This window comes from Hibiscus syriacus, unplaced genomic scaffold, assembly GCF_006381635.1.
Source record: "Hibiscus syriacus cultivar Baekdansim isolate YM2019G1 unplaced genomic scaffold, ASM638163v2 tig00111061_pilon, whole genome shotgun sequence".
NCBI lineage: Eukaryota > Viridiplantae > Streptophyta > Magnoliopsida > Malvales > Malvaceae > Hibiscus > Hibiscus syriacus.
In genome coordinates, this window is record NW_024062967.1 from 568,814 (window position 1) to 577,816 (window position 9,003).

General features: G+C 34.3%; 1 pseudogene; it reads right to left on the reverse strand.

Annotated features, from left to right (window-relative positions):
- Positions 1 to 430: 430 nt before the first annotated feature.
- On the reverse strand, positions 431 to 1,535 carry LOC120151588 (annotated as a pseudogene).
- Positions 1,536 to 9,003: the final 7,468 nt, after the last annotated feature.

Here is a 9,003-nt window from a genome sequence, read left to right on the forward strand (position 1 = left end):
ACACCAAATAACTGTCTAAATTATCTACAAAAGAAATTAAGGCTTAAAGGACAATTAATTATGTTCCAATTAATATAAGTGTTAAAATTTCAAAATAATTATTAATTTTTTTATAATTATTAAATATATAAGAATATAAAAATTTATGATTTAAAAAATCAATAGTTAAACAATAATTTAAGTACGATTTAGTGAGCTTGATATACTTCATCCAAAAATTAAAATCTCAAGTTCTTTTTACCCTCCACTGTTTTCTCATTGACCAAATAGTACTTACAATTTCAAACCTTGGGAGCGAAATTCCAAGTTTTATAAACAGTTATGAGCACTCATATTTTGAAGAACTATATTATATATATATACTTCTGAATACACTTATAAAGGATAAAACTTTTATAAAATATTACAATTCTGTACCTGAAAAAAAAAAGATAAAATTTGCAGAGATTAATGGATCTTGAAAATTGTATCAATGGTCATCTTCACCCGATGTTAAAGAAACGGACAAAGACGATGATGATGTTGAATTCTTACAGAACTCGGATTTCTTACCGTTATCGTGTTCTTTTCCGACGACAAAATGTCCCAAAGAATCTACAATTTCCAACAATTTTTCTTCGCACAAAAACTCGTCGCTAAAGCGGCTTTCAACGTCCCTCTCGATCTCATGCACGAAAACATGGGTTTTCCCACCGCTCTTCTTGCTCCTAGCCAACACCGCCGCCGTAAAAATCGGAGCCATCCTCCCCGGAGCATCGGGGAAGTAGCCACGTGGACCGTCGATCAATATTACATCCCAGCTCAAATCGTATATATGGTTCGGCATGTCGTTGATCCCGAGCTTACAGTCGGAGAACAGGAGGTTCTGCACCGGTCTGCACTCGTCTCCGATGTGGGATTTAGCCAAGGACAACAACTCAGACATCTTTTAACTTTGGTATGTACTGAACATCGTACGCTTCGATCTCCGGGTGGCTGCGCTCAAACGACGAGACCAAATACTCGCTTTCGTCGAGAAAAACGGTGTGGCCATGGATGTTGAGCGAGTGCCAGAGGAGGGATTCATGGGTGAGACCGAAAACAAGGAACGGCAAGGCGAGGAAGGGCAATTATGGAGAGTTGAAGCAATGAGGGAGAGTTCGGAGACGACATGTGGGGTGGTGTGTTGACGGTGGAAGCGTAGTGGAGTAGGGCGGCGGTGACTGCAGAAGGTAGGAGGAAGATGTGGCGGTGGAAAGAGAAGGGTACCGGAGGTTGGAACGGAGGTGGTGAAAAGAGTTAAAGAGAAAGCTAGAGTGAAGAAAGTGATGAGGAAGAGGAGGAAGACGGTGGGGGAAGCGGCGGCGGTTTGTGGATCGATGGGTGGAGGAGAATCAGCTTCGTGTTAGCGTTGCTGTTCTTCATATTATCTTCTTCTTCTCTCTAGAATTCTTTGATAACGGTTTTTGGAAGTTAAGATTAAAAGCTAAGTGGAGAGGAATCACGGAGGAAATTGAGAGATGAATCTGAGCACGAATCTCGGAGAGTGAAAGGGATTGACTGGGAGGCAAGGAAATAGTAGAGGAAAGTGGTGGGAGTTTTTATTGGAGCCGGACACCGTGTCCGTAGTTTTATTACACTTAAAGCGGTGGTTGTTGTCGTCTTGTCGATGATGTTTGTTTCTATCTTGTATTGACTACTAATTAATTCGGGATTAACGCATGAGGGAGGATTTCCTATAAACGTTTCTTACATCATTATCTCTTTTAACAAAATGAATAAACGTCGAATACAAGGTATAATAACCATTTTTTACTATGAAAGTTATCTAATGGATTTTAACTATACATTTAAATATATTAAAATTTATAATATTAATCTTTTATTCGGTATTTAAATTATTCATGTTGATCTCGTCGGTGATTAAAAATTTATTCATTTTAAATTGAAGAAAGAATCACGATCGATAAAGAAACAATAGTTGGTTAGTGTGTATAAAAATATAAAAAATTAGATTATGAAACATGAGATTCAAAAGCCGATCCTTATAGTACAGTGAACGATTCATCCCTTTTTAATCTTGATTGAGTATTTATAATTATATTTTTTGTTCGTGTCAATCGTATGATCATCATGACTATTTGTAAGTCGACATGTTAATTAATATGATAATCAACATTAATTTTTGTTATGTCATATCACATGCATTTTTCAATGTTTTATCTATTATTGTCACTAACTTGAGGGCATGTACTCAAAATATAAGGTTTTTGAAGGGTTTCGATGAACGAAGGGATATGTATGAAGATCTTGATTAATGGCTATATTAGTAGTTTTGATAAATCTGGTTTAACAAAAAAGTAGAAGATTTCTAATTATAACAATTCATATATATTTTTAGTTTTTATTTGTTAATTGAAAAAGTGTATTAGTTAGAATACATCTAAATTTATATACTCGTGAGTATATATTTTAATAATAATATCAATCAAAGTAAATTTAATTAATCATAATAATTAAATTAAAAGCATCCGTTGTTTGATTCAATGTGTAATACTATAAACAATATAGCGTTTACGTGTGAGTGGACTAGTAAAGAGCGTGAGGTATGGAGAAGGTATTGATGGATGATGTTGGAACAGATAAGCATGCCAAAGTATGCATTTATTATATTTATGACACCATTAGATTCTTTATTTTTATTTTTTACTTTTGCAATTAAATGAACTTGTTTTTTTAGTTTACTTATTACCTATCCTATCCTGCTTATGGTCCTCATTATAATTAATTTATTTTGTATTATTATCAAATATAATAATAATTTATGAGATAGGAGGCTTGGGTTTTCACCAACTTGAGCCTTGTTCTTTTATTCATTTTCCCTTTTCAGATTTAATTCCTCATTTTTCAAGTATGATTGCTCAATTTCTTCATAAATTAACCGGTTCTCACTAAGTTATATTCATTATTATCATAATAGGATTATATTTGTCGGGTAAACTACCCCCATAACCTTATAATTAGAGGTAAATTTTATTCTGACTGCTGATTTTATTTAACTATTTAAATAGTATAGCTAAATATTAACGATTAATATTTGATGGAGAATGTGACATAAAATTAAAAATAATATAATTATATATTCGATCTATATTACTTACATATTCTATTATATTTTCGCTTTATTGATTTTGAATTTGCACAGTCAATATAATATTTATATTTGGTGCTGAAAAGAAAAATTCATGAATTATGAAACCAAAGTTATGTTTTGCGGTTGTGCCAACACAACAATTAGCAGTTGGGCATCGTTCTTGTCTTGAATCGTTAATTAAAAGTATAGAACTTCAAAGATTTATGTATGTTTTACTCCGTGTTTCGCGGGATTTTCTTTTGTCTAGAACTTTTTTGTTAGGCCACTTTGTAAGTAAAAAACGTTGGATTTTCATCAATGTGAAAATAGATAAAAAAATAAAAAAAATAAATTACGGTAAAACAGTGGTGGAGCAGTAGTTTGATGAGGGTTTAGGGTTTCATTAATGTCCAATAGATAAAAATTGCAATCTTAAAGGGAGGGATAACTATGTTTTTTCCGTAGTCGACTTCTTTCCCTTTATCTCGCTATTGGTCTCTAGTAGAATTCCTCAATCTGTAAAAACTAAATTTTTAATTTTTTCAGTTTCAACTTTACTTTTTGAAATAAATTATAATTTTATCTTAATATATATGAACTCCACTCATTATGTATTTATTTTATTTTAATAATTAATTCTAACATCATTAAAAAAAATTTATCACTTAATAATTTATTTAATTACTAACTTTTTTGTAATATTCTTTTGTCAAAAGATAATTATTTAAATTATTATTTCACTATAATTTTATATCTACATGTTAAAAAGTATTGATAATATAATTTTTTTAATAAAATATTTTTTATATAAAAATATTATATTAAATAGTTATTTTAAAATATTTTTTATATTTTTATTATAGTTTAAGTTGATATATTTTATATATCATAATGTCAACACACCTTTTTCGTCCTACTAGGATTCAAACTCTCAAAAATAGGATAGAATTCTGCTAGGATTCAACTCCTAAAAATAGGATAGAATTTTTCTATGTTTTAAACTCCTAAAGATAGGATCCACAAGCACTATAAATAGTCATTGTAGCTCACTATTGTAACACACGATTGGCATACGAAATTACCAGAAAAAAATACGAGCAAATAGATTATTTTGAAGCTATTGTAAACAATTCAGGAGCAATAAAAGGGATACATCACACTCATTTATTAACTACGGTCCCACCCCTTATCGTCTTTTTCCTTCCCGACAGTTATACTTCGCCAAACCTTGACTTTTTTTTTTACTTTTTTGGTGTGATTGCGTTTTTTATTTTACTACTTATTATCATTATTATTATTTTGCACTTAATAATTATATGTTTTTATTCCTCTTTTAGTTTTTCATCATTTTTTTTATTTTTTTCCTTCTATTTCTTTATTTCATTTACTCTTTATTTCCTTTTCCTTTAACGCGTTTCTCGACTTTTTAAGGGTACTCTTTCAAATTGATCGGAGGTAAGTAATTTGGATCATATGTTACCTTTAAATTTTAACTTTCGATTTTCTTAATTAAAACAACTGGAAATTACGTAGTACCGAAAGGGCGGTTCAAGGGTGCTAATCCTTCCTTGACCGTAACCGACTCCCGAATCCGACATATCTTGGTAAGACGCAGATCAGGTAAGATATAAGTATCCGATAACCTATTTATTTTTTTAAATAATAATCGGTGGCGACTCCAATCACATTTTTCAAGTCGAAGCCCAATTCCGGGGCCCAACCGAAAGACGGTTACGACAGCTTGGCGACTCCACTGGGGAGACAGGTAAGTAAGTCAGGCTAAGGTAATTTCCAGTTGTCTTTTTAATGAAAAGGGTAAGTTTAAATTTTAAGGTAACATTTCGATCCTTATTACTTACTTTTGATTATATTTTCGAGTAATTAGTTGTACTAACCGTTTTCTCAATGATTTCAGCCCTTAAAGTCTTTTTTCATCTAAGCTCTAAACCCGAGCTCCGAACCCGTTTTAAGTGGGGGTGAAGCGACGCATTCGTGTGAATTTATTCACCGCATATGCCTAGCAAGTAGCCTTCGGGATTCATATACCTTATGTCTTCGTGTGATTATTCTCCGCATAGACATAAGGGATGTGTCCTCTCGAGTTAACTTAGTCCACACAAACCTGTGATGGGTTTAGGACTAAGGTCTGGCAATCCCAAAGGGGCACCAGCAAGGAGAACTCGGGTAACGTTTTTTTAGAACCTAAACCGGAGACTATGGAGAATTAGAGCCCACCCCAAAACCTCACTTCAAACCCTACCTCACTAACTCTTTTCATCTTATTTTATTTTATTTTCATCACTTGCATCATTAAAAAGAGGTCATTGATCCACTAAAACGTGTTTGTTAAACTCGAATAATCTGAATCCATGGACAAAGATGTTGTAATACAAGAGATGAAATACGAGGATAGTCTACAAGGCGATGTGTCACATTCAATCAGAAGACGTGGTGCCCACAATTGAAGAGTATATCACTCTGCTGCATTATAAAAGACCCAAAATGAACCGGGTCTACATCAAGCACAATGAAAGCTTATCTTGAAGAACTGACTAGAAGAGGTTGCAGGGGCAAGATGAAGGTATGTATCTCGGAAGTCCCTTTGAACACAACTATGGTAAAATGATAGCTGAAATTGGAGACCATTGCCGGCGAATTCAAGAAACAGATTAATGAACTTCACATAGTTCCTATCAATTAAGGGCTCCAATGACGAATTCGTTGGGAACAGGCTCAACAAAAGTAAATGCTCGAGATGCGATCATTCGAGACTTCTTGGACCCAGTACAAAAAACTCAACATTTTCACGGTTCATCCAGAGAGGCCGGAGCGGTTCGACAGGTTATTCAACCGTGAAGACGAAAGCAGAAGACTAGTCAACATGTCAAAGCTGTCAGGATATTTTTTTCTCTTAAAGATAAACATTTTGTCCCCAATAAGGATTATTCATAATAACAGTCACATTTCTTGGATCAATGCCTCGAACATTTCATGCATTCTTGCATTTTTTGCATCTTCATCTACATTTTTAGCATTTTCATAAACATGAAATTAAATCACGGAGGATTCGATGAAGTGGTCCTTAACCCATTACACCACATGGAAGCCAGATTTTAATAATTAAAAAAACTGAAACAGTACAGGGGGAGCTGGATCAGCTGATTGTAGGACTAAGCCTGCCAGGATGATCTGAGAAGAGTACCCATCTCCTAAGGGCTACGATGTTGAAGTTGTTGCCACATAAGGATTCCAAAATTCTTCTGAAAACTGTAAGGCGCTTGCCGAAGAAGGGGGCATGGCATATACCATTTGCACTTAGAATTATTTTGTTTGAACACATCTTTTAAACGATTGAATTCATGTTACTTTCTAAGGTGAGCAATTGAAACAAATTTTAATCTTTAGTTCTTTGATATTAAATGAATTGAGGATTCTTTTAATTCTTCAAGAATTATAGATTTTTGACATATGACAAGATTAGACCTTCTTACCCTGTCTCAAACCCTAGAATAAAACACCTTGATTTACCCAAAATAACTCATTGTCATTATCAAAAACCAATTTTGACATTACCTCCATTTGAAATTCTTGAACATTACCTTTATCTTTTTGATACACACACCTTTCTTTGAGTCAATAAGATCACACTGTCTTTTTAGACTCAAAATTAACCTTTTTTACCATTAAAACCCAAGACATTGAGTTGTTCATTTAACATGAGCATTCTTCCAAGATACAGTTTGGGGCATCTCGCCAGGAGCCTGAACATTGAGACATGTTGGGAGCAAGGAGAAGAAAAATAATTCATTCGAAATAATTCTCATGCATTAATTGCACTGTTTTCATGTGAATAGAATTAATCTGAAAATCTATCCCCCTGGGGATACCTCTCTGTGAAGACTTACATATATGAAATGATGAACGCTTTCTTTCTTTATCCCTTCACAACAGGAGGGGCATCTCGCCAGGAGCCTGAACATTGAGACATGTTGGGAGCAAGGAGAAGAAAAATAATTCATTCGAAATAATTCTATCATGCATTAATTGCACTGTTTTCATGTGAATAGAATTAATCCTGAAAATCTATCCCCCTGGGGATACCTCTTCTGTGAAGACTTACATATATGAATGATGAACGGCTTTCTTTCTTTATCCCTTCACAACAGGAGAAAATATATATCCCTTGCGTCCCTTTTGAGCCTATAGTATTTTTGAGCCTATAGTATTTTTTTCTTCTGATTCAACCCTAACCAAGGATCACCTCCACACTGGGGGGCAAGGTGGAGAAATCTGCTCACATGAGTGAAGACATTGTTTCAGATGAGATACCGAAAGGTGAACCAAATGCCAAGTGCGATGATTCAATCAGAACAAAAAGGGCAAAAAGAAAAATGAAAGAAGCAAAAAAGGAAAAAACAAGAACAAAAAAGAAGAACAAAAATAAAAAGGGAACAAAAAGTACATGCAAAAATTCCCTAAAGAAAAATGGTGCATCAAGCTTCAATGAGATTGATCAAGCACAATCATTCCCGAATCACTGAATCCCTTCACTCGAAGATCATAGAGCATCAAGAGAAAGAGACATTTTGAGCAAGACAAGATCGATGGCATCAGAATGAATTGATCCTTGGTTCAATACCCTGAAACACTTGTTTGGGCCTATTATCCTTTTCTTTCATAACCACGAACCCTGGCCTACATTACGTGCCTTAAAAGTCCCTTCTAATCATACATGGATTTCTAAATAGAAGAGACTATCTTCAGATTTCATCCCGCCCATCAGGATTAATCTTTGTTTGCAAAAAAATAATGTAATTAATGTATGGTAGAGGGGGGGTTCAAGACGTAAATCCCGAATAACGTCTTGAAACCAAAGGAGGATTCGAGTTGAAAACCTGAAAAGGTGGCTCGAATATAAAAATTGTTCAACTGAAGCGATCACACAAATTCCTTGATAAGGGCATCGCACAATCCGAGTGTGACAACGAAGGTTGGGAAGTCAGAACACTTCCAGTAGAGAAGCATGCAAGCTACCCATCAATCCTTTGAGCATCAAATGCCAAACCTTTGACCAAACACATGACTGAGACTTTTGTAATTAATTCTTTGATATCCAATGAACTCTAGTTTTGATTTGTCTCAATTGTAAAACGTGAAAGGGGCAATATTTTTAAAACTTGGGATTAAAAATTTTTTGAAACTCTTTTAATTGATATTAAAAGAGAAAGAAAAACATTTTTTTCAAACAAACAGTTCTCTCTAGAGTGGATCTTGGTAAATGACATGTGACTCTTAGACACAAAACTATGCTCAGAATCAATGCTGAAGCAAGAAATGAGGAATATTTGGGGCATCTTTGAAGATTCAACATGAAATATTGGAGCATTTTTTTGGGATATTTGGGGATTCAACATCCTAATGCGAATTATCAGGCATTTTTCAAGAGATAAAATATAACCAATTCATGTTATATGCATCTTATGCATACATTTTAGAGCATCATTTTTCCCACATACATAATTTTTGCAGCTTTTAGAGTCAAGTTTCGACTTCAAGACGAATGATACTCGAATCAAAAGCACCTTAAAGATTGATGTTGGTTGCTAAACTCAGCAGCAAGAAGCTACACTTCAACCAATTGACATATTGAAAGATCGACATATCTTAGAATCAATTCAGACGATGTCGAGAGATAATCAGAACCGATCCAGTTCGCATTTTCAAGTTGGATTTCAACTTCACGACGAAGCATATCCAATTCCTGGCTTAACTTCACGACGAAGGGGCCACCCACGATTTCAACTTCACGACGAAGGGAATCGTGCTCACCATTGTCTCTCTTGAGACAGTTTCCCTTGAAACAAACTTTGTCTTCTTGAGACAGTTTCCCT